Raw genomic sequence first — 24,639 nt, 5'->3', positions numbered from 1 at the left:
GCCCATCCTGCGGCAGTAATTATCTAGATCACGGAGGATGTTAAAATTGAAAGTCCCTTCAGGAGGCCATTTGGATTGACTGTCTAGAGAATATTGTGGCCTGGCCACAGTGGAATAGAAAATAAGCCGTCGGCAATGGAGAACTTGGGAGAAACCGAGGGCTGTAAAATTGGCTAGGAGACACCCCAGGGGTGTCTTAGAATCTGGTTTCGATTCTGAGGTTTCCATGACCCCCAGTCTGTCCCTGAGTGAATGGAGGAGGAGAGAGGCGTGCCTGGTCTCAGTCTCCAATTCACGGCAGGTCGGAGAGCAGTCAGGTGATTGGGACGTCTCCACAGTTCCATAGACCTCACTTGCTATATGGTCGGTCTTTTGATATATGTATTTAATAGGTATTTGTACACGTATGGTAACCCTAATCTTAATTTTTCCATTCACCCCACCTGTCCTTTTAGATAAGCATACTTCTAAGTCTGTGAGTGTCTTTCTCTGTGGAAATATGTTCATTTGTGTTAGTTATTAGTTAACACCTGTAAGTGATATCATAGGATATAGGTTTTTGCTTTCTGACTTACCTCATGTTCTGTGATTATCTCCAAGCTCATCTATGGTGCTTCAAATAGCAGTGTTTCATTGTTTTCCATGGCTAATATTCTGTTGTATAAATAGACCACTTCTTCTTTATCTGTTCACCTGTTGATGGACATTTTGGTTGCTTCACTGTCTTGGCTATTGTGAATAAGGCTGCAGTGCAGATTTTGCAGCCCGGGTCTTCTCGATTCAGGTCTCAGGTGAGAGGCCCAGTGGTGTGACTGCTGGATTGAATGGTACCTCAATTTTTATTTTAATTGCAGCTCCCTTCTGTTCTCATTATTGGCTGTTACCACTTTACATCTCACCAGAAGCTAGAGGGTACAGTCTTCTCTAAAACCCCTTCAATATTTATTGTTTGTAGTATTTTTGCTGATGGCCAGTTGACTGGTGTGAGTTGAAACCTTTTTGTTGATTAGATTTGCACGAGTCTAATAATTACTGAGGTTGGGCTTTTATCCATTTTCCTTTTTTTAAAAGAGAGTGAGCCAAATTAACCTCTTCATATTATTTTCTTGAAAAATTTGCAGTTTTGAATTTCTTTGGCCATTCCTTACCTCCGCACAGTTGTTTAGGGCAGGTGTCCTTTACAGCCCTGAGTCCTTCTGAATGTTAAGTGACCATTAGCGGTGGGTTTAAAGCCGCTCTTGTGGGAAACGGCCACAAGGCGGCAGCATTTCTACATTTCCAACTCTGGGTTTTTGGGCAACAGAGCTTTCCTGGAAATCGTGTTAGTAAGCTGCAAATTAGAGTGGAATGTGCCAGCGAAAAGCCCCAAGAGTTTATATCTCCTAAATTATTGTTTGTTTTTTAAATTTAATTTTTATTAATTATCAGAGCAAATTTGATAAAAATGTAGATTCTCCTAGGTGTACAGTCTCTGGTTCATCCTATCAATGTATCCGTCTATTCCTCTTTGGATCCTTTCCCGTGTATGTTATTATAGAGTGTTGAGTAGACCTCTCTTCGTATTCCATAGGTATTGTGTGATTATATATTTCATGTGTATTAGTACATGTCTGTTAACCCCCATATCCTAATTCATACATTCCTTACACCTTTCCATTTGGTTAAACATAATTTGGTTTTCTGAATCTATGTGTGTCCTTCTCTTGGAAATTATTTCATGGGTATCAATTTTTAGGTAACACCTATAAGTGATGTCATAGGATGTCTGTCTTTCGGTTTCTTTCTTACTTCAAGTTGGGTGATTATCTGTAGATCCTTCTATAGTGGTGCCAACGGCACTGTTCCATGCTTTTTCATGGCTAATATTCCATTGTGTACATGGACGACTTCTTCTTGGTGCATTTTTCTGTTGATAGACATTTTGGTTTCTTCCAGGTCTTGGCTATGGTACATGTTGCTGCAGTGCAGGATTGCCAGCCTGTGTCTTTTTGATTCTGGTCTACTTATGTGATAGGCCCATTAGTGGGCCTACCAGATCACATGGTAGCTCCATTTTTACCCTTAAACGCACCTCCATTCTGTTCTCACTACTGGCTGTTACCAGGTTACATCCCACCAGCAGCTAAAGGGTACAGAGTTCTCTAAAACCCCTTCAGCATTTATTCTTTGTAGACTTTTTTTTTTTGCTGATGATCATCCTGAAGGCTGTGAGGTGAAAGTCTTTGTACACTGGATTTGCATGGCTTTATTAATTCCTGATGTTCAGCCTTTTTCCATTCCTGTTTTTTTAACAAAGAAAGAAAGAAAAAGAAACAGAACACAAATGTGCGTAAAATATGCCTCTTGAAACTGTCGGTTTGAAATATGGACGTCTTTTGAATTTTTGGTCTATATACGACCCCAGGATTTGTTTTCAGGGCAGGTGTCATTTACAGGCCTGCAATGATTTTGAATATCAACTGACCATTAGCGCTGGGATTAAAGCTGCTGTTGTGTGAAACGGCCACAAGGTGGCAGCAGTTCTCCCTTACCAAATCTGGTTACTAGGGCAGCAGAGCCTCAATGGAAGTCGTGTTCTAGATTGTAATTTAGAATGGAATGTGCCAGGAGAAAGCCCCTCAAGTTTGTCTCACTACTTCCTTGTTCGTTTTTTTAATATAATTTTTATTTTTTATCACAGCAAGTTTGATTTCAATATTTAGCTTGTTCTAGGTGTGCAAGATGTCATTCTTGTACACATAAACATGTGTGTATTCTTCCTGGGATCGTTGCCCATGTACGTTATGACAGAATGTTGAATAGTCTTCTCTTGGAATTCTGTAGGTCTTTGGTGATTATATATTTCACCTGTGTTTGTATACGTCTGTTAACCCCAATATCCTAACGTATCCAATCCACACAAATTTCCATTGGTGAAACGTAAGTTTGTTTAATGAATCTGTGATTGCCCTTCTCTGTGGAGATATCTTCACTGGTATCAATTTATAGGTAACACCTATAAGTGATATCATACGATATGTGTATTTCCCTTTCTGATTTACTACATGTTGTGTGATTACCTCTAGACTCATCTACGGTGCTGCAAATGGCATTGTGTCCTTTTTTTCCTTGGCTAATATTCCGTCTGTACATGTACCAGTTAGTCTTTTTCCACTCATCTGTTGATGGACTTTTTGGTTGCTTCCATGCCTTGGCTATTGTAATGCTGCGGCAATGCACATATGCCTGCCTGTGTCTTTCCAATTATGTCTTCTTAGGTTATAGGCCCAGGGGTGGGCCTGCTGAATCATATGGTAGCAAAATGTTTACCTTGTAAAGGCACCTCCATTCTGTTCTCATTAGTGGCTCTCACCAGGTTACGTCCCACTTAAAGTTGAGGGTATGCACTTCTCCACAACACCTTCAGCATTTATTGTTTGTAGATTTTTGCTGATGTTTATTCTGACTAGTGTGTTCTGATACCTGTTTGTGGTTGGATTTGCATGTGTCTCATAATCCCTTGAAATTGAGCTTTCTGGCATGTCCTTTTATTCTTCAAACTGTGAGTACAGCTTACCTCTTCAAATTGTTTTCGTGAAGTATGTGTGATATTTAGAAATATTTTGGCCATTACCTCCCTCAAGACATTTTGAGGGCAGGTTTCATTTACAGCCCTCCAGTACCGGTGCATATGAAGTGACCCTTAGCACAGGTTTTAAAGATGCTGTTGCAGGTCAAGGCCAGAGGGCAGCAGCATTTCTGCTTTTGCCAATCTGGTAACTAGGGAAAAAGATCTTCCTGGCAGTGGTGTTCCTCGGTTATAAATTAGAGTGGAATGTGCCCGGATAAACCCCCAAAAGCTGATGTCTCCTTACCTATGTTTGTTTTCTAAATTGAATTTATATTTTTTTTATTGGAGTCATATTCCATTGTGTACATGGACCACTTCTTCTTTCTGCATTCCTCTGTTGATGGACATTTTCGTAGCTTGCAAGTGTTGGCTATGGTAAATATTGTTGGAGTGCAAGATTGCCAGCCTGTGTCTTTTTTTTTTTTTTTTTTTTTTTGCGGTACGTGGGCATCTCTCTGCCGTGGCCCCTCCCATTGCAGAGCACAGGCTCCGGACACACAAGCCCAGCAGCCATAGCTCACAGGACCAGCCACTCCGCGGCATGTGGGATTTTCCTGAAATGGGGCATGAACCCGTGTCCCCTGCATCGCCGGTGGACTGTCAACCACTGTGCCTCCAGTGAAGCCCAGCCTGTGTCTTTTTGATTCTCATCCTCTCAGGTGATAGGCCCAGCAGTGGGTTTGCTTGATTGAATAGTAGCTCAGTATTTACCTTTTCAAGGCACCTCCTTTGTGTTTTCCTTACTGGCTCTTACCATGTCCCACGTTGAACCAAGGGTAGGCATTTCTCGACAACCCCTTCAGCATTTATTGTTTGCAGAATTTTTGCTGATGGCCATTCTGACTGGTGTGAGCTGATAGGATTTTTGTAATTTGGATTTACATGTCTTTAATTATTCCTAATGTTCAGCATTTGTCCACACCTTTTTTTTAACATCTTTATTGCAGTATAATTGCTTTACAATGGTGTGTTAGTTTCTGCTTTATAACAAAGTGAATCAGCTGTACATATACATATATCCCCATATCTCCTCCCTCTTGCATCTCCCTCCCTCCCACCCTCCCTATCCCAACACTCTAGGTGGTCACAAAGCACCGAGCTGATCTCCCTGTGCTACGTGGATGCTTCCCACTAGCTATCTGTTTTACATATGGTTAAGGACACGGGTAGGGGGAAGGGTAAGCTGGGACAAAGTGAGAGAGTGGCATGGACTTATATATACTACCATATGTCCACACCTTTTAAAATTTCTGTTAAAAAGTGGAAAAAAAAACGGAGAGTACAATTAACCACCTGAAATTGTCTTCTTGTAAGGTTGCCGTCAAAATTGAATTTTTTGGTCTATTTTCGACCCCAGGATTGTTTTTTAGGGCGGTGTCATTCACAGGCCTGTAATGAGTGTGAATATTTAGTGACCATTAGCACTGGGTTTAAAGCTGCTATTGTGGGAAACGGCCACAAGGCGGCAGCATTTTTCCATTCCCAAATCTGGTTACTAGGGCAGCAGAGCCTTTCTGGAAGTCCTGTGCCTAGGTTGTAAATTAAAATGGAATGTGCCAGGAGAAACCCCCATAAGTTTATCTTACATTAATTCTTGTTCGTTGTTTTAGTTTTTTAATCAGGGTAATGATTAGAATATTGTTTGTCCTAGGTGTACACAATCTGGTTCATTTGTGCATTATATATATATATATATATTCCTGTACAGAGCCAATTCCCATGTAAATTATTGCAGAGTGTTCCATAGACCTCCCTTGCTATATGGTCGGTCTTTTTAATATATGTATTTAATAGGTATTTGTACACATATGGTAACCCTAATCTTAATTTTTCCATTCACCCCACCATTCCTTTTAGATAAGCATAGTTTATTTTCTAAGTCTGTGAGTGTCTTTCTCTGTGGAAATATGTTCATTTGTGTCAGTTGTTAGATAACGCCTATAAGTGATATCATAGGATATGTCTTTTGCTTTCCGACTTACCTCATGTTCTGTGATTATCTACAGGATCAACTATGGTGCCTCAAAGAGCAGTGTTTCATTGTTTTCCATGGCGAATATTCCATTTTGTACATGGACCACTCCTTCTTTTTCCACTCATCTGGTGACGGACATTTTGGTTACCTCCATGTCTTGGTTATTGTGAAAATTCCTGTAGTGCAGCTGTTGAAGCCTGTGCCTTCTCGACTCTGGACTTCTCAGGTGAGAGGCTCAGCAGTGGGCCTGCTGAATGGAATGGTGGCTCAATTTTTACGTTTAAACGCAGCTCCTTTCTGTTCTCATTATTTGCTGTTACCACTTTACATCTCACCAGAAGCTAGAGGGTACAGAGTTCTCTAAAACCCCTTCAGCATTTATTGCTTGTAGACTTTTTGCTGATGGTAGTTGACATGTGTGAGTTGAAAATTTTTGGAGGTTAGACTTGCATGAGTCTAATAATTCCTGATGTTGAGCTTTTATTCATTTTCCTCTTTTTTGAAAATGAGTAAAACTTACCCCTCCATACTATCTCCTTGAAAATATGCCAGTTTTGAATTTTTTTGGCCACTCCCTACCTCCGCACAATTGTTTAGGGCAGGTGTCCTTTACAGCCCTGAGTCCTTGTGAATGTTAAGTGACCATTAGCTGTGGGTTTAAAGTTGCTCTTGTGGGAAACAGCCACAAGGCAGCAGCATTTCTACATTTCCAACTCTGGGTTTTTGGGCAACAGAGCTTTCCTGGAAATCGTGTTAGTAAGCTGCAAATTAGAGTGGAATGTGCCAGCGAAAAGCCCCAAGAGTTTATATCTCCTAAATTATTGTTTTTTTAATTTAATTTTTATTAATTATCGGAGCAAATTTGATAAAAATGTAGATTCTCTTAGGTGTACAGTCTCCGGTTCATCCTATCAATGTATCCGTCTATTCCTCTTTGGATCCTTTCCCCTGTATGTTATTATAAGACTGTTGAGTAGACCTCTCTTCGTATTCCATAGGTATTGTGTGATTATATATTTCATATGTATTAGTACATGTCTGTTAACCCCCATATCCTAATTCATACATTCCTTACACCTTTCCATTTGGTTAAACATAATTTGGTTTTCTGAATCTATGTGTGTCCTTCTCTTGGAAATTATTTCATGGGTATCAATTTTTAGGTAACACCTATAAGTGATGTCATAGGATGTCTGTCTTTCGGTTTCTTTCTTACTTCATGTTGAGTGATTATCTGTAGATCCTTCTATAGTGGTGCCAACGGCACTGTTCCATGCTTGTTCATGGCTAATATTCCATTGTGTACATGGACGACTTCTTCTTGGTGCATTTTTCTGTTGATGGATATTTTGGTATCTTCCAGGTCTTGGGATGGTACATGTTGCTGCAGTGCAGGATTGCCAGCCTGTGTCTTTTTGATTCTGGTCTACTCATGTGATAGGCCCATTAGTGGGCCTACCAGATCACATGGTAGCTCCATTTTTACCCCTAAACGCACCTCCAATCTGTTCTCACTACTGGCTGTTACCAGGTTTCATCCCACCAGCAGCTAAAGGGTACACAGTTCTCTAAAACCCCTTCAGCATTTATTCTTTTAGACTTTTTTTGCTGATAATCATTCTGACGGCTGTGAGGTGAACGTTTTCGTACACTGGACTTGCATGGCTTTATTAATTCCTGATGTTCAGCCTTTTTCCGTTCCCATTTTTTTAACAAAAAAAGACAGGAAAAGAAACAGAAGCCAAATGTGCATAAATTATGCCTCTTGAAACTGTCGGTTTGAAGTATGGACGTCTTTTGAATTTTTTGGTCGATATATGACCCCAGGATTTGTTTTCAGGGCAGGTGTCATTTACAGGCCTGCAATGATTTTGAATATCAACTGACCATTAGCGTTGGGATTAAAGCTGCTGTTGTGTGAAACGGCCACAAGGTGGCAGCAGTTCACCCTTACCAAATCTGGTTACTAGGGCAAGAGAGCCTCAATGGAAGTCGTGTTCTAGATTGGAATTTAGAATGGAATGTGCCAGGAGAAAGCCCCTCAAGTTTGTCTCACTACTTCTTGTTCGTGTTTTTAATTTAATTTTTTATTTTTTATTACAGCAAGTTTGATTACAACGTTTGGCTTGTTGTAGATATGCAAGATGTGTTTCTTTTACACATATACATGTCTGTTCTTTCTGGGATCCTTTTCCCATGTACGTTATGACAGAATGTTGAGTAGTCTTCTCTTGGTATTCCATAGGTCTTTGGTGATTATATATGTCACCTGTGTTTGTATACGTCTGTTAACCCCAATATCGTAATGTATCCAATCCTCACACCTTTCCATTGGTGAACCATAAATTTGTTTAATGAATCTCTGATAGCCCTTCTCTGTGGGAATATCTTCACTGGTATCAATTTTTAGGTAACACCTATAAGTGGTATCATAGGATATGTGTCTTTCTCTTTCTGACTTACTCCAGGTTGTGTGATTACATCTAGAATTATCTACGGTGCTGCACAGGGCAATGTGTCCTTTTTTGTTCCTTGGCTAATATTTTGTCTGTACTTGTACCAGTTCTTCTTTGTCCACTCATCTGTTGCTGGACTTTTTGGTTACTTCCATATCTTGGCTATTGTAATACTGTGCAGTGCACATTTGCCTTCCTGTGCCTTTCCAATTCTGTCTTCTTTGGTTATAGGTCCAGGAATGGGCCTGCTGAATGATATTGTAGCTCAATGTGTACCTTTTAAAGGCATCTCCATTCTGTTCTCATTAGTGGATCTTTCAAGGGTACGTCCAACTGAAAGTTGAGGTTATGCATTTCTCCACAAACACTTCAGCATTTATTGTTTATAGGTTTCTTGCTGATGGTTATTCTGAGGTGTACCAGCTGAAACCTCTTTGTAGCTGAATTTGCGTGTGTCTCATAATCCGTTGAAATTAAGCTTTAAGGCATGTCCATTTTATTTTTCAAACTGTGATTACAGCTTAGCTCTTCAAAGTGTTTTCTTAAAGTATGAGTCACATTTTGAAATTTTTTGGCCATTACCTCCCTCAAGGCATTTTGTGGGCAGGTCTCATTTACAGCCATGCAGTACTTGTTCACATGAAGTGACCATTAGCACAGGTTTTAAGCTGCTTTTGCAGGTAACGGCCAGAGTGTGGCAGCCTTTCTACGTTCCCCATGCTGGTACTAGGGAAACAGACCTTCCTGCCAGTGGTGTTCCTCAGTTATAAATTAGAGAGAAATGTGCCCGGATAAACCCCCAATTGCTTCTGTCTCCTTACTTATATTTCATTTTAAATTTAAATTATACTTTTTATTGGAGTAATATTCCATTGTGTACATGGACCACTGCTTCTTGGTGCACTCCTCTGTTGATGGACATTTTCGTTGCTTCCAAGTGTTGGCTATGGTAAGTATTGCTGGAGTGCAGAATTGCCAGTCTGTGAGGTTTTGATTCTCATTTTCTCAGGTGACAGGTCCAGCAGTGGGTATGATTGATTGCCTGGTAGCGCAATGTTTCCCTTTTCAAAGCACCTCCATTGTGTTTTCATTAGTGGCTCTTACCACGTCCCCCTTAGAACGGAGGGTACGCACTTCTCCACAATCGCTTCAGCATTTATTGCTTGCAGCATTTTGTTAATGGCCATTCTAACTGCTGTGAGCTGATAGGTTTTTGTAATTTGGGTTTGCATGTCTTTATAAATTCCTAAAACTCATCATTTTTCCAAGCTTTTTTTGTTTGTGTTTTTAAAAAAAGGAGAAAAAAGTATGCATACAATAAACCTTTTCAAATTGTCCTCTTGGAAGGTTGCCCTCTTTTCAATTTCTTATTCAATTTTCGACCCCAGGATTATTTTGGTGGACAGGTGTCATTACAGAACTGCAAGATTGGTGAATAGTTAGTGACCATTAGCAGTGGGTTTAAAGCTGTTGTGTGAAACGGCCACTAGGAGGCAGCATTTCTCCATTCCCCAATCTGGGTAGTAGGGCAGCAGAGCCTTTCTGGAAGTCGTGTTCCTAAGTTGTAAATTAGAATGGAATGTGCCAGGAGAAACCCCCATACGTTTATGTCTCATTACTTCTTGTTGGTTGTCTTAATTTTTGTAATCGGGGTAATGATTAGAATATTGTTTGCCCTAGCTGTACACAATCTGGTTCATTTGTACATTTTATATGTCTATTCATATACAGATCCTCTTCCCATGCAAAATATTACACAGTGTTCCGTAGACCTCCCTTGCTATATGGTCGGTCTTTTTGACACATGTATATAATATGTATTGGTATACATCACACTGATCTTCATTTATCCATTCCACCCACCTTTCCTTTTAGATAAGTATATTTTTTCCCTACATTTGTTATTGTCTTTCTCTGTGGAAGTATGTAAATTTGGGTCAGCTATTAGATAACGCCTATAAGTAATATCATAGGATACAGGTCTTTTGCTTTGCAAATTACCTCATGTTCCATGATTATCTCTAAGCTCATTTGTGGTGCCTCAAAGAGCAGCGTTTCATTGTTTTAAATGGGGAACGTTCCACTGTGTACATGGACCACTACTTCATTATCCATTCACCTGTTGATGGACATTTTGGTTGCTTCACCATCTTGGCTATTGTGAATAAGGCTGCAGTGCAGCTGTTGCAGCCTCCGTCTTCCCGATTCGGCACTTCTCAGGTGAGAGGCCTGCTGGTGGGTCTGCTGCATCGAATGGTAGTTCAATTTTTGTTTTTCTAATGCAGCTCCTTTCTGTTCTCATGATTCACTCTTACCACTTTACATCTCACCAGCAGCTAGAGGGTACACAGTCCTCTAAATATCCTTCAGTATTTATTGTTTGTAGAATTTTTGCTGATCGTCAGTTGACAGGTGTGAGTTGTAAACTTTCTGTAAATTAGAGTTGCATGAATCTAATAATTCCTACGGTTAAGTTTTTATTCATTTTCCATTTTTTTAAAGAGAGTGAGTCAAACGTACCTCTTCATACTCTCTTCTTGAAACATTTGCCTGTTCTGAAATTTTTTGTCCATTCCCTTCCGCAGCACAATTTTTTTAGGGCAGGTGTCCTTTACAGCGCTGAGTCCTTGTGAATGTTAAGTGACCATTAGCTGTGGGCTTAAAGCTGCACTTGTGGGAAACGTCCACAAGCCAGCAGCATTTGTACATTTCCCACTCCATTTTTGGGCAGTACAGCCTTCCAGGAAATCGTGTTAGTAGGCTGCAAATTAGAGTAGAATGTGCCAGGGAAAACCCCCAAGAGCTTATATCTCCTTTCTTCTTGATTGTTTTTAAATTTAGTTTTTATTAATTATCAGAGCAAATTCGATAAAAAAAAATATTTTGTTTCTCCTAGGTTTACAGAATCTGTTTCATTATATCAATGTATCTGTCTACTCATCTTTGGAGCCCTTCCCGTGTAGGTTATTACAGAGTGTCGAGTAGACCTTTCTTGGTATTCCATAGGTATTTTGTGATTAAATATTTCATATGTATTAGTACATGTCTCTTAACCCCCATATCCTAATTCATCCATTCCTTACAACTTTCCATCAGGTTAAATGTACTTTTATTTTCTTAATCCATGCTTTTCCTTCTCTTGGAAATAAGTTTGTGGGTATCAATTTTTAGCTAACACCTATAAGTGATGTCATAGGATGTCTGTCTTTCAATTTTTTTCATACTTCAAGTTGGGTGATGATCTTTAGGTCCTTCTATGGTGGTGCAAACGGCACACTTTTATTCTATTCCATGGCTAATATTCCATTGTGTACATGGGCCACTTCTTCCATGTACATTTTTCTGTTGATGGACCTTTTGGGTTCTTCCAAGTCTTGGCGATGGTAAACATTCCTGCAGTGCAGGATTGCCAGCCGGTATCATTTTCATTCTGGTCTGCTCAGGTGATAGGCGCATGAAAGGACCTACCAGATCACAAGGCAGCTCAATTTTTACCTTTAAATGCACCGCCACTCTCTTCTCCCTACTGTCTCTTACCAGTTTATCTACCCGCAGCGGCTAGAGGGTACATAGTTCTCTAAAACCTTTTCAGCATTTAAACCTTTGTACACTATTCTCCTGGTGATCATTCTGATGGCTGTGTGGTAAAGGTTTCTGTAGATTGGATTTGCAATCTTTATTAATTGCTGACGTTGAGCATTCCCATTCCCTTTTTCTTAAAGAAAAAAAAAGCAAGAAAAGACAAAATGTGCGTAAAATATACCTCTTGACTGTGTTTTTGAAACGTTGACGTCTTTTGAATTTTCTGATTGATTTACGACCCCAGGATTTTTTTCTTTGATGGTAGGTGTCTATTACAGGCCTGCAATTATTTTGAATATTAAATGACCACTAGCGCTGGGTTCAAAGCTGCTGTTGTGTGAAACGGCCAGAAGACAGAAGCATTTCTCCTTACCAAACCTGGTTACTAGGGCAAGACAGCCAAAATGGAAGTTGTGCTGTAGGTTGTAAATTGGAACGGAAAGTGCCAGGAAAATCCCCTTAAGATTATGTCTCATTCTGTCCTGTTCGTTTTTTAATTTAATTACTATTTTTGATGACAGCCAATTTGATTACAATGTTTTCTTTGTTCTAGGTGTGCAAGATGGGGATGTTTTACACATATACATATATCTAGTGTTCTTCAGATCCTTTTCCCATGTAGGTTATGACACAATGTTGAGTAGTCTTCTCTTGGTATGCCGTAGGTCTTTGGTGATTATATATTTCACATGCGTTTGTATATCTCTGTAAACCCCAATAATGTAATGTATCCAATCCTCACACCTTTCCTTATGGTGGACCCTACGTTGGTTTAATGAATCTGTAATTGCCTTTCTCTGTGGAAATATCTTCATTGGTATCAACTTTTAGCTCACACCTATAAGTGATATGATAGGATATGTGTCTTTCACTTTCTCACTTACAACAACTCGGGTGATTACTTCTAGACTCATCGATGGTGCTGCAAATGGCATTGTTTCATTTTTTCCCCAGCTAATATTCCATCTCTACATGTAGAAGTTCTTCTTTGTCCACCCATCTGTTGCCGGACTTTTTGGTTACTTCCATATCTTGGCTATTGTAATATGTGCAGTGCACATTTGCCTTCCTGTGCCTTTCCAATTCTGTCTTCTTTGGTTATAGGTCCAGGAATGGGCCTGCTGGTTTATATTGTAGCTCAGTGTTTACCTTTTAAAGGCATCATCTCCATTCTGTTCTCATTAGTGGCTCTTTCCAGGGTACATCCCACTGAAAGTTGAGGGTATGCATTTCTCCACAACACCTTCAGCATTTATTTATTTATTTATTTATTTTTGTTTGTTTTGCGGTACGCGGGCCTCTCACTGTTGTGGCCTCTCCCATTGCGGAGCACAGGCACCCACGGCATGTGGGATCTTCCCAAAACGGAGTATGAACCCGCGTCCCCTGCATCGCAGGTGGACTCTCAACCACTGCGCCACCAGGGAAGCCCCAGCATTTATTGATTATGGGTTTCGTGCTGAAGATTATTCTGAGGGGTGTGAACTGATACCTCTTTGTGGTTGAATTTCCATGTGTCTCATAATCCCTTGACATTAAGCTTTAAGGCATGTCCTTCTTATTTTTCACACTGTGATTACAGCTTAGCTCTTCAAAGTGTTTTCTTAAAGTATGAGTCACATTTTGAAATTTTTTGGCCATTACCTCCCTCAAGACATTTTGAGGGCAGGTTTCATTTACAGCCATGCAGTACTTGTTCACATGAAGTGACCATTAGCACAGGTTTTAAGCTGCTTTTGCAGGTAACGGCCAGAGGGTGGCAGCCTTTCTATGTTCCCCACGCTGGTACTAGGGAAACAGACCTTCCTGCCAGTGGTGTTCCTCGATTATAAATTAGAGAGGAATGTGCCCGGGTAAACCCCCAAATGCTTACGTCTCCTTACTTATGTTTGTTTTTAAATTTAAATTATACTTTTTATTGGAGTAATATTCCATTGTGTACATGGACCACTGCTTCTTGGTGCACTCCTCTGTTGATGGACATTTTCGTTGCTTCCAAGTGTTGGCTATGGTAAGTATTGCTGGAGTGCAGAAATGCCAGTCTGTGAGGTTTTGATTCTCATTTTCTCAGGTGACAGGTCCAGCAGTGGGTATGATTGATTGCCTGGTAGCGCAATGTTTCCCTTTTCAAAGCACCTCCATTGTGTTTTCATTAGTGGCTCTTACCACGTCCCCCTTAGAACGGAGGGTACGCACTTCTCCACAATCGCTTCAGCATTTATTGCTTGCAGCATTTTGTTAATGGCCATTCTAACTGCTGTGAGCTGATAGGTTTTTGTAATTTGGGTTTCCATGTCTTTATAAAATTCCTAAAACTCATCATTTTTCCAAGCTTTTTTTGTTTGTGTTTTTAAAAAAAGGAGAAAAAAGTATGCATACAATAAACCTTTTCAAATTGTCCTCTTGGAAGGTTGCCCTCTTTTCAATTTCTTATTCAATTTTCGACCCCAGGATTATTTTGGTGGACAGGTGTCATTACAGAACTGCAAGATTGGTGAATAGTTAGTTAGTGACCATTAGCAGTGGGTTTAAAGCTGCTGTTGTGTGAAACGGTCACAAGGAGGCAGCATTTCTCCATTCCCCAATCCGGGTAGTAGGGCAGCAGAGCCTTTCTGGAAGTCGTGTTCCTAGGTTGTAAATTAGAATGGAATGTGCCAGGAGAAACCCCCATACGTTTATGTCTCATTACTTCTTGTTGGTTGTCTTAATTTTTGTAATAGGGGTAATTATTAGAATATTGTTTGCCCTAGCTGTACACAATCTGGCTCATTTCTACATTATATATATCTATTCATATACAGATCCTCTTCCCATGCAAAATATTACACAGTGTTCCGTAGACCTCCCTTGCTATATGGTCGGTCTTTGTGACACATGTATATAATATGTATTGGTATATGTAACACTGATCTTCATTTATCCATTCCACCCACCTTTCCTTTTAGATAAGTATAGTTTTTTCCTACATCTGTGAGTGTCTTTCTCTGTGGAAATATTTTCCTGTGTGTCAGTTATTAGATAACGCCTATAAGTAATATCATAGGATATAGGTCTTTTGATTTCCAACTTACCTCATGTTCCATGATTATCTCTATGCTCATCTGTGGTGCCTCAAAGAGCAGTGTTTCATTGTTCTCCATGGTGAATATTCCACTGTGTACATGGACCTCTTCTTCTTTATCCATTCACCTGTTGATGGACATTTTGGTTGCTTCACCATCTTGGCTATTGTGAATAAGGCCGCAGTGCAACTGATACAGCCTGTGTGTTCCCGATTCTGGACTTCTCAGGTGAGAGGCCTACCGGTGGGCCTGCTGCGTCGAATGGAAAACGTAGGGAGTAACCAGGCAAGGTCAGTTACCATGGCAGCCCTGGGAAAAACATTACCAAGTGACACTAACACTCCCAGGAGCCTACATTTGTTTCCACAATAAGTAAACCTTTCTCATTTCTAAAGTACTATACTGTGAAATATGCATCTCAGTCACAACTAGAGGTTACTCAGTGTCTGCTGTGACTGACAGGAAAACAGAAGGGCCTTACACAGTACCTAAAGTAATGACGAAGAAACTAGGGGCCACGGGCAGAGACAGACAGGCTCAGACAGGATCCTATCCCTATGACATTCTGAGGAGATCATGTTGTAAGGGCTCGAGCACGAGAAAGCAGCCACTAACCAGCTACCCTATCTCAAATATGTGGAGAAAGTCAATGCAAATACATACCTATGTATTATTCTTTTCTGATCATTCTTTCAGTGTATCCCTTCTGGCTTTGTGCAAAGCGATTCTTTGTTTTGTACCTGAAAAATGAGTGGCACATGTAAATGGATGAAACATGTCAGAGCAGACATCCAATGAGCACTTCAGGTAACGAACGAGGAGCTCCGAGTTCTGGGAAAGAATCGTGAAAGTAGTGTAGAATCACAATATCTTAGAGCATCCTTTATATGAACTATACAGCCTATACATGAACTTTGCAGTGACAGAAAACCCAGCACTCTCTAGACAGATCTAGGCATTTCTAGTTGCTACAGCAGTCTATATCAAATTCAGAATCGGACTCCCTGTCACGCATCAGTCCCAGTCTGCCTTCTGCAATGGTACACCCCATGGCACACCTCATCTCTTTTCCATCTGGCACATTTCCCAAACACATGAGGACAATTTTGTTCTTCCTAAAGCTCTCTTCTCCTACGTCACCCTCCTAAATCACTCCTTCCTTCCTGTGTTTATGACTTTGAGGAGCCCCCAAGGTTTTCTCATCCCAAGGCCATGACAAGCAATGGCATCAGTGTGCCTGCTACAGATTCTAGGAAAGGGGCAGGGCCACACAAGGATCTGGCAAATGTGACTGACAACCTGAAGGGAGAGTACATGTGAGACCCTCAGCCTCTCTTCAGTCCTCAGCCTCTATCCAAGGTTTCTCCATAGCACACTATTGACATTTTGGAGCAGATAATTCTTTTGGGGGGTGGGGAGGGCTGTCCTATGCCTTGTACGATATGTAGTAGCATCCTGACCTCTACCCACTAGATGCCTGCAGCACCACCAACCCCACACCCCGGATGTGACAATGAAAACTGTCTCCAGCCATTGTCAAACGTCCTGGAGGGGCTTCCCTGGTGGCGCAGTGGTTGGGAGTCTGCCTGCCGATGCAGGGGACACGGGTTCGTGCCCCGGTCCGGGAGGATCCCACGTGCCGCGGAGCGGCTGGGCCCGTGAGCCATGGCCGCTGGGCCTGCGCGTCCGGAGCCTGTGCTCCGCAACGGGAGAGGCCACAACAGTGAGAGGCCCAATTAGCTAAAAAAAAAAAAAAAAAAAAAAAACGTCCTGGAGGACGGGTGATGGCAAAATCACCCTCACTCAGGAGCCACTGCTCTATCCAATGACTCTGTTCACCCATGAGGACTCAAAACCCTCTCCTCTGCTGGCTTAGCATTCAACTCTCCAGAACGTCTATCGCGTATCAAAATGCTATTTGAAACTTGATAGTATTTATCTCTATAATGGTATCTGATGAAAGTAAAACTCTTTCGCCAGATGTTAATACCCTCCCAGGTGATTAATGCACGTTTACCTTATCTCCTACCCAAGACACTGGAAATTACAGAAATGATCGGACACCCATTTTCGGTATCCGTTCAGGAAGTACCTGTTGTCTAAGGCTTTTTGGCGACCTGAACAACTGAGTTAAAGTAAAATATTCTGCCTGACCGTGGCTTTGTGAGACAAGACACAAACCTGTAGCAGGACCCTCCTCTCTGCTGTTTACGGAATTGAGGTATCTGACTGGAAAGCCGTTGGAGGTGAACTACCCAAGAAAGCAGTGGGTTCAGGATGAGAATTTGGAAAGGGTGACAAGGGAGGGGAGAATGAACCTCAGCTGAAAAGAAAGGGGAAAAGTACCAAGAGATGAGTTCTCTTGACTGAAGAGAAGATACGCTGAAAGCCATCAGCTTGCCCTCGGGGCCCTCAGCTCTCTGGGGAGCTCTAAGGGAAGGGTGAGCCTGGACCTACGACTCCGGACTCCTGGTCTCGGCCCCCAGGCCTGACCCATTCACTCAGACTCTCAATAAATACTTGTATTCAAAGACCTTACACGGGGACCACATCTGGGAAAACATCGCCGCACCCTCATCATAAGTCACAGGGGGAGACCCGAACTGGCCAAGCCATGATAGGAGCTGTGAGGGCGACAAAAGAGCACGGCAGGGATCGGACATCGGATCGCCAGAAGCCCTCCGCCCTCCTGGTTCGTAATGCCAGGGCCTCATCGCCGCGTATCGCCGGACCCCGGTCCTGCCTCCGCCGCGCACCCTTCCCCAAGGTTGGCGGGGGTCTGGAGTCACCATCCCCGTGTTCGGACCTACACACCTCGCCGCTGCTGAGCTCTACACATCCCGCTCCTTCCACACAGTTCGCCGAGTCCGCGGGCCTTACTGAGCCGCGCCGGCCACCGTCTGCGAGGCCTTGGCGCGCCTGTGACGTCACTGTCGTGCGCCTCTCCCGCAGCAAGCGGAGTATGGCTCTCGCACGGCGGCTGCGGCTGTTGTCGCTCGCGGCTCGGTTGCTTCTGGCGCTTTGCCGGGACCTGACGGTCCGCGGTCCCAACGAGCCGCTGCCCGTGGTGCGCATCCTGCGGGCTCTACAGCGGCAGCAGGAAGAGCGGCATAGCGGCCAGCGTAGCCCCCCCGCGGCCGATGCTGGCGCGTCCTGGGCTGACGCTGATGTCAGTGCGGCGACCCGACTTGAACCAGCCGGCTCACCTCACGCTGGGCTCTTGGAACCCGCGCCACTCTCTTCGTGGGGCTGGAGGAACCGGTGCACCCACGCGGACCATTTCTCCATCGAGTGTGCGCAACATGAGGCTCCAGCGCTGCGGAACCTTTCGCCCAAGGGCAGCTGCACTGAAGTGTGTCTGGAGTTCCCCGTTCTGATCGCACTACAAGAGGCTGCTCCCGAAGTTGTTCGGCCCACAACCGTGCAGTCAAGTACCATTCCCCCACTTCTTCGCGGCCGCCACATTCTCTGCGCCGCAAAAACCGGCAGTGGCAAAACTCTCAGCTACATGCTACCTCTCCTTCAACGGCTGTTGGGACAGCCAAGCCTGGACCCCTGTCGTATCCCTGCTCCTCGAGGCCTGGTTTCTTGTGCCTTCTCGAGAATTAGCCGAACTGGTGCGTGCCGCGGCCCAGGCCTTGGGCAGCTCCTTGGACCTCCAGGTGCAGGAGTTAGGGGGAGGCCATGGCATGAGGAGGATCAGGCTGCAACTGTCCAAACAACCTCCAGCAGATATTCTGGTGGCCACTCCGGGGGCTCTGTGGAAGGCCCTGAAAACTCAACTGATCAGCCTGGAGCAGCTCTCCTTCTTGGTGTTGGATGATGCAGACACGCTGTTGGATGAAATCTTCCTGGAACTGGTGGATTACATCTTGGAGGGGAGCCATATAGCAGAAGGCCCAGCTGACTTAAAAGACCCCTTCGATCCCAAAGCTCAGTTAGTGCTGGTGGGGGCCACATTTCCCGAAGGTGGAGGCCAGCTGCTGAGTAAAGTTGCCAGCTTACTCTCTCTAACCCCCGTTACCAGTGACAAGCTCCACTGCATCATGCCTCATGTCAGACAGACATTCATGAGGCCGAAGGGAACAGAGAAGGTGACTGGGTTGGTACAGATCCTTAGGCAGCATGACAGAGCATATAGGACTGGCGCCGCAGGAACTGTTCTGGTGTTCTGTAATTGCTCCAGCACTGTGAACTGGCTGGGGTATATATTCTGGATGACCACAAAATCCAACACTTAAGACTGCAGGGACAAATGCCAGCCTCAATGAGAGCAGGCATCTTCCAGTCCTTCCAGAAGGGCTCCCGAGACATTCTTCTCTGCACAGACATCGCCTCTCGGGGCCTGGACAGCACCCAGGTGGAGCTAGTCATCAATTATGATTTCCCTCCTACCCAGCAAGACTACATCCACAGAGCAGGGAGGGTGGGCCGGGTGGGGAGCGAGGTGCCAGTCACTGTCATCAGCTTTGTGACCCATCCCTGGGACGTGAGCCTGGCTCGGAAGATTGAACTCGCAGCTCGCCAGAGGAGAAGCCTTCCAGGACTGGGGTCCTCAGTGAGAGAGCCTTTGCACCAGCAAACCTTATTGCAGCAGGCTTATATATGATGCCGTAACAGGGACCTTTCCCTCTGTGCTGGACGGGTGAGCACACTTGTCAGTAGGGTGCTCTGGGCTGCCTAGTCACCTTCTGAAGACCCGGGCTGCTGTCTGGCTTCAAAAGGTAAGTTGCTGGCCAACACTGGAGGGTGAACTACTGAGCTCGGCTCTCTGTAGTCTTTCACGTGAAGAATAATGTCGATCTTGGCTCTGTATTATGTCATGGTTTCTAACAATAAGCGATGTTTCTACGGGTGCCCCTTAATAACAGTTTCCACTGGGGCAGAATTCAGTAGACCCTGAGAAGATTCACACTCCAAACTACCACACTTAGGACGAAGGCTCTTTCAATGGATGTTTTAGTTTAAATTTTGTTTCCTGCCCCCAAACATCCATTAAGCCTCCAGGAGAAGGAAAAGGGGATGTGACTAGCAATAAAGAGAAATTTTCTTCACAACAATGGCCATGGCAAGCTTAGGCACTTTTGGTGAAATCTCTCTGGGAAGTACTGGCAGAGGAATAAAAGGCAAACTGACACAGAAATATTGCTTGGTGTGCATTTCCAGGCTCTGCCTTCTTTCTCATCTCTTGGTGGCAGGTGGAGGAAGAGAAGAAAAGGTTAAACTTTTTTATAAACCAGCAGAATAAGCTTATAACATCCTCTCACTATCTTTGCATAGGTTCTAGTCTCTGCAGCATTATATAAGCTTTGCCCAAAGTAATGAACTGTTGAAAGTCAAATGTAATACTTCACCAAACAACTTAAAAATGCTTGCGCACTGGAAAGGGTTAAGTTGCAGAGAACACAGATGGACCCAGAGCAACCTTTGCCGAAAGAGAATATTGTGCTAAATGTACAGTCATAACTCTTTTCCATTTGAAGAAACAGTCAGAAGGATAAAAGAACTTGGTCAAAATCACACAAGTCAGTAGGAAAGAATCTGGTTTGTCTGTCCTCAGGGTTGTGTTCTTTAACCACCAGGCTAGCTTTTCTCAAATCTGATTCATGCATAGAATAACTATACACCTCTGCTTGCCTTGAATATTCCCTGTTTATACATATGCCTGCTGCAGTTTTTAATATTGACCACTTTGACTCCCAAAAGCAACCGAGAATACACAATAATTTGGTCTCTCTATCCATGGACCACTGTGGTGGGACTGCCCAGGAAGCTTATTAAAAGTGCAGCTTCCTGAGCCCTACTCCAGATCTAGATAAGTTTTCTGAGGGTTGGCTCAAGAATCCAGGTACAAGACTTTTTAAGTGGTTTGGTGGAACCCCCCAGGTGATTCTCTCGCTCTCTTAAGTTAATAAACCGTTTATTCTGCCTCCCCCAGATGCCCAGCCAGGTCCTGTTAAGGTAGGAGTCCCCAAACCACATCAGAGGGATGCTCCCAGCCAAGTAATCTCTGGAGCCTTGGAGATTCTGAATGGTCTCATGCTGGCCCACCTGCCGTGACAAACCTCCGCCAGAGCATTCCCCTTCACATTTACCTTCTACCACTCCAAAAGGCAGTCTGCTCCAATGAGGCCTGACTTCGTCTGTCCTAACGGGCACCCACTGATTCAAGCAGTTTAGGGACAGAAGGTGCTGTGGTTCTCAACCAGGGTGGCCCAACCTCTAAAAGGGTAGTCCAAGCAGTCTCTACCTCCTGGGCACATCCCCTCTGCAACAGCCCTAGTAAACGAAGGTCCCATCTTTGCTTTCTCAAGGTCGGCAACAGGGAGTCCCCTCCTAAAGAAAGTTCTCTCTCATTGCCACACTATCAAAAGCTGCCCCAAATGTGGTTCCTTCCTGTGGGCCTGATCAGGCTAAGGGCAGAGTTGTCTCTTTCCTTCTCTGAGTCGGACCAAGTTGTCTTACTAACCCCTCTTCACAGTGTTGACCATGATTTTCACGGGGGCTGCTGCTGAGCCTTTATCTCATCCTTTCATGGTGGAGAGAGTGAGGATTATAATGATTTTTACTTCTAGGGGAGAGGGGAGTGTAATGATTATGTTGTCATTTTGTATTATGTCCTTTTGTCATGAATTTGTTTTGAATTTCATATTAAAATGGGCCCACCATTCCCACTTTGTGAGGTCATTCAGCACCCTCATTTTGCACCTTTAACATCTCTCTCAGTATCACTTGGAAATGTTTGAAACGGCATGAGCTCGTCCTCACATTCCTATCAGCTGTAAATCCGGAGCCCCGACATGAACGTAACCATTGAGCAGAACCCCTCTCCACTACCTGTGTAACACTGGGTAGGCCCCTTAACATCTTGGTTTTTCTAAGCCCTCAGGTGTAAAAATGTGAGGGTTCTATGAATTTATATTTGGGGCAGGACAAGGTCGAGAAGTGTGTGTCTTTGCTTGTATTCTTCCAAACTGGAATGTCTTCCCTCTCTTCCCCATGGGTCCAGATCTCACTTGTCCTTCAGGCCCACTGCCAAGGAGCCTTCCCTGATTCCCCAGTCCACACAATTCTCTGCCTCTTAGGGTCAGTGCCATACAACCTAGCTGTCTCTTAACGTTAATCTTGCCTCTCAAGCCAATTTCAGAATGTGGGTCTCTCTTGCCCTCCTGGGGCCCCTGGGGCTGTACCAGCCCACCTGCACGCCCCACGTGGGGTGTCTACTAGACTAGGGCATGGGTGGGGAAGCCCAGGTGTGAGGGGCCAGGCAGAGTACCTCTGCCTCCACCCTGCTCTCCTCCACAAAACTGCCCCTCCTCCTGAAGCCTGACCCGCAAGTCACAGGTTCCTTATTATGACCTCACTGGGTAGTGATGACCTCACAGGCCTTCTCACAGTTTCCATGGCAGCATAACTATGGAAATGTGCTGCCCTCAGAGAAACTTCCCTACCAGTTCTCCACCAGATACCAATCTCTTTGGTTGTCTGAGAGAGAATGTCTGACCGGATCGTCTATATTTACTCAAACCTGTGCTGTTCCCTGGCTGGGCAGTGCAGCAGGTACACCGAGACCGGGCATCTGTAGAAGAGGCATGGTGTACACACAACCTCACCTGGCTGCCACATGTTCCTGTGGGGCTTGCCCACTACGTAAACCTCAGCACTTTCCCAGCTGTAAGTAATACCAGTGACCTGGGACACCTTCAGGGTCCCACAGTGCTCACTGCTGAGGACAAGTGAAAGGTCATCCCTGAACTAGTGTGCAGGAAGCTTCTGATCTTTATAAATGTTGCCTTCCGCTTTGGGCTACAGGATGCTTCCATTCAGACCCTTTCCTGGTTGGCCTCTTAGCAAAAGGCAAGTGCATTTTTGTTGGCAGATGGTAAACGGAGCAGTTTGAGGAAGAGGGCCACTCTTGAACCGCACCTTCAAACCCAGGTACCTCTGTGCTGTCATGTACACATCTATATCGGTCCCCTCAGACACGTCCCATACTGAGCTGCTGAGTACTAGGGGAGAGGGTGGTGCCATATTCATGGGAAGACCGGAAGAACCAAGGTGGGTGATGAAGTGCTAGTGAGACTAGAGGGCTGAGCAGATGGTGTCCCAGCAGGCTGGGTGGATGTGAGCCTACACTTGGTACCCAGAACCCGGTTCTGAGTCTCCTGATCACTCTGCCTCAGTATTTGGCCTTGATCTAATCTAGATAAAAGTATCAGAGGGCTAGAGTTCAGTGTGGTTGTAACAGGCATTATAAATGGGGCCCAAGAGGGGTTGCCAAAGTGGGAGGGGTCCTTAACCAATTTATATTAGATTATCTTTTTCCAAAACTTGAAAGACGTTTCCATTAAAGCCTCAGAAGTGACACACTGCAAGAAATGTTTTCTCTGTTGTGGAAGGGAGAGATGGAGAGGATCATGATTGCAATTTCTTTCGGGTTCTACTGTTTTCCCTGGCAACGGTGAAAAGACTACCTCACTTGATGCAGCCGTAGGCTCTAGGAATTGCTTTTGCAGCCAGTGTCCCTTCTCTAGGGACTCATAGAGGTGATGGGCCAAGTCTGTGTTTTGGATGTCAAGTAGATTAAAGGTCTTCAGCCAGAAACTGGGAGAGACATGAGAGAGGGAAATTCTGGCAGGAGACTGTGTACAGCAGAAGTGACTGATCAGTTCTGATTTTCTTTGCAGCAGCTGTGGCTCCCATTTCTCCTCCTAAATCTGGTCACTACCATGTCCTCAACCAAGGGTGTGGAGAAACGCAGTTGGGCCGGCATCGGAAGACATACTGCCTGGTTGGTGGCTACCGGGCCTACGGGGATGCTCCTTTGGCCATGCCAGCAAAGGCGGAAGCTGAGAAGCCAGTCCCCAGATGTGCTCCCGAGAGAAAGCAAGCTCCAGAAGAGTCGGACGAAGATCTCGGTTGCTCCAGACCCAAAATCCGGCGATTGTAGCATGGTGCCAGGAGGCGGACTCCACAGAATCTTGCTGGCTGAACCATTCTGAAGACAGGGAAATGGTTTAACTGCCTAAGACAGCGAATGCCTCTTCCTGCAGTGACCCCTCCCGCCCCCCCCCCCACTGCCCACTACCACAGATTAGAACCTGCGTCGTTCTGTCTGAGCCTTCCTCAGCCAGGAGCCTCCCTGCACACTAAATGGCCATAAGCCAGGAGCCTCAGAAAGTGAGGTTTGAAATGAGAGCCTGCCCTGAACATCCCAGGGCGGAAGCTGGCCTGGAAGAAAACCTGGCATTCCTCTGCTCAATCCTCACGGGCCCCTTTGTGAGCTGAACAAAGTGAAGTCTGCACTCTGCGAGCCGAGGAGGATGCAGGAGCAGAGACAGGGTGCAGAGAAGCCTTAGCAGTCTACCACATGGGCTCCTGCCCTGAGCCATTGTCAGCGGCCACCACCACAAACCAGTGGGGAGCTGGGCTTTTTGAAACTGAAAGCAGCAATCTATCTGTGGCTTCCCAAAGAGCCTCCTGCCTGGGGTCTCAGGAGGCAGGATAGAGAGGCCCAGGAAGCCCTGCTCCCTGAAGCAAGAACAGGATGGAGAGTCAAGCAGCACGCACCCTGTCCCGAGGTTCACATGCTCCTTTATTGCCAGGCCTTTCCGTCCCCAGTGGCGTCCCTTACTGCTCAATAAAATGCTTTTCTGTAACAGATTTCTAGGGTCGCCAGTGCTCAGACTTAGGTCACTACCCCTGTGCTAGGCACTCCTGCCACCTGGGAAAGGTTCCAAAGGTGGAACAGCTCCAGGGGGTGCCAGGGATCAGAGCAAAAACTTGAGAGGCTGGGGATGCAGGAGTTTGGGTACAGTCCCTAAATCATCTCAGTGGTTGAGCTGCTGTGAGAAGGCACATCCCCAGTGTGCGTGTTGAGGGGAGGGGGTCCCTAGAGGAGGCAGCTAGCGGGAGGGCCTGAGGCTGGAAATGGGGAATGGCGTGCGGCCTCTG

General features: G+C 44.6%; 2 long non-coding RNA genes and 1 pseudogene across 7 annotated transcripts in view; 2 read left to right on the top strand and 1 right to left on the bottom strand.

The window, feature by feature from the left end:
* Window positions 1-24,348, top strand: part of LOC309798016 — a 30,487-nt gene extending 6,139 nt beyond the window's left edge. Inside the window, exons 2-3 of one of the 2 annotated variants that reach the window (XR_014292910.1) lie at window positions 5,617-5,811; window positions 23,376-24,348. This is a non-coding gene — a long non-coding RNA (uncharacterized lncRNA). Of the gene's footprint in view, window positions 1-5,616; window positions 5,812-6,948; window positions 9,323-23,375 lie in introns of those variants that run through there. The other variant, XR_014292911.1, reaches the window with a different exon arrangement.
* Window positions 1,155-17,572, bottom strand: LOC309798015. 4 transcript variants are annotated; one of them, XR_014292906.1, is made up of 5 exons: window positions 17,500-17,572; window positions 16,867-17,309; window positions 15,349-15,425; window positions 14,695-14,812; window positions 1,155-2,279 (listed from the first exon to the last, which is right to left on the bottom strand). It is a non-coding gene; the product is annotated as an uncharacterized lncRNA (long non-coding RNA). The 4 variants fall into 4 exon arrangements; XR_014292907.1 differs by lacking the exon at window positions 17,500-17,572 and having other exon boundaries at window positions 14,695-14,937; window positions 16,867-17,493; XR_014292908.1 differs by lacking the exon at window positions 17,500-17,572 and having other exon boundaries at window positions 16,867-17,493.
* LOC309798014 (putative ATP-dependent RNA helicase DDX28) lies at window positions 17,627-24,348 on the top strand (annotated as a pseudogene). The gene is made up of 2 exons (XR_014296161.1): window positions 17,627-19,409; window positions 23,373-24,348. The product of XR_014296161.1 is annotated as a putative ATP-dependent RNA helicase DDX28 (transcript).
* Window positions 24,349-24,639: the final 291 nt, after the last annotated feature.

Source organism: Mesoplodon mirus (assembly GCF_964341445.2).
Source record: "Mesoplodon mirus genome assembly, contig: HAP1_SCAFFOLD_1413, whole genome shotgun sequence".
In the NCBI taxonomy this organism is placed as follows: domain Eukaryota; kingdom Metazoa; phylum Chordata; class Mammalia; order Artiodactyla; family Ziphiidae; genus Mesoplodon; species Mesoplodon mirus.
The sequence above is the reverse complement of the archived record's forward strand: the minus strand, read 5'-3'. Positions and strand labels throughout refer to the sequence as shown.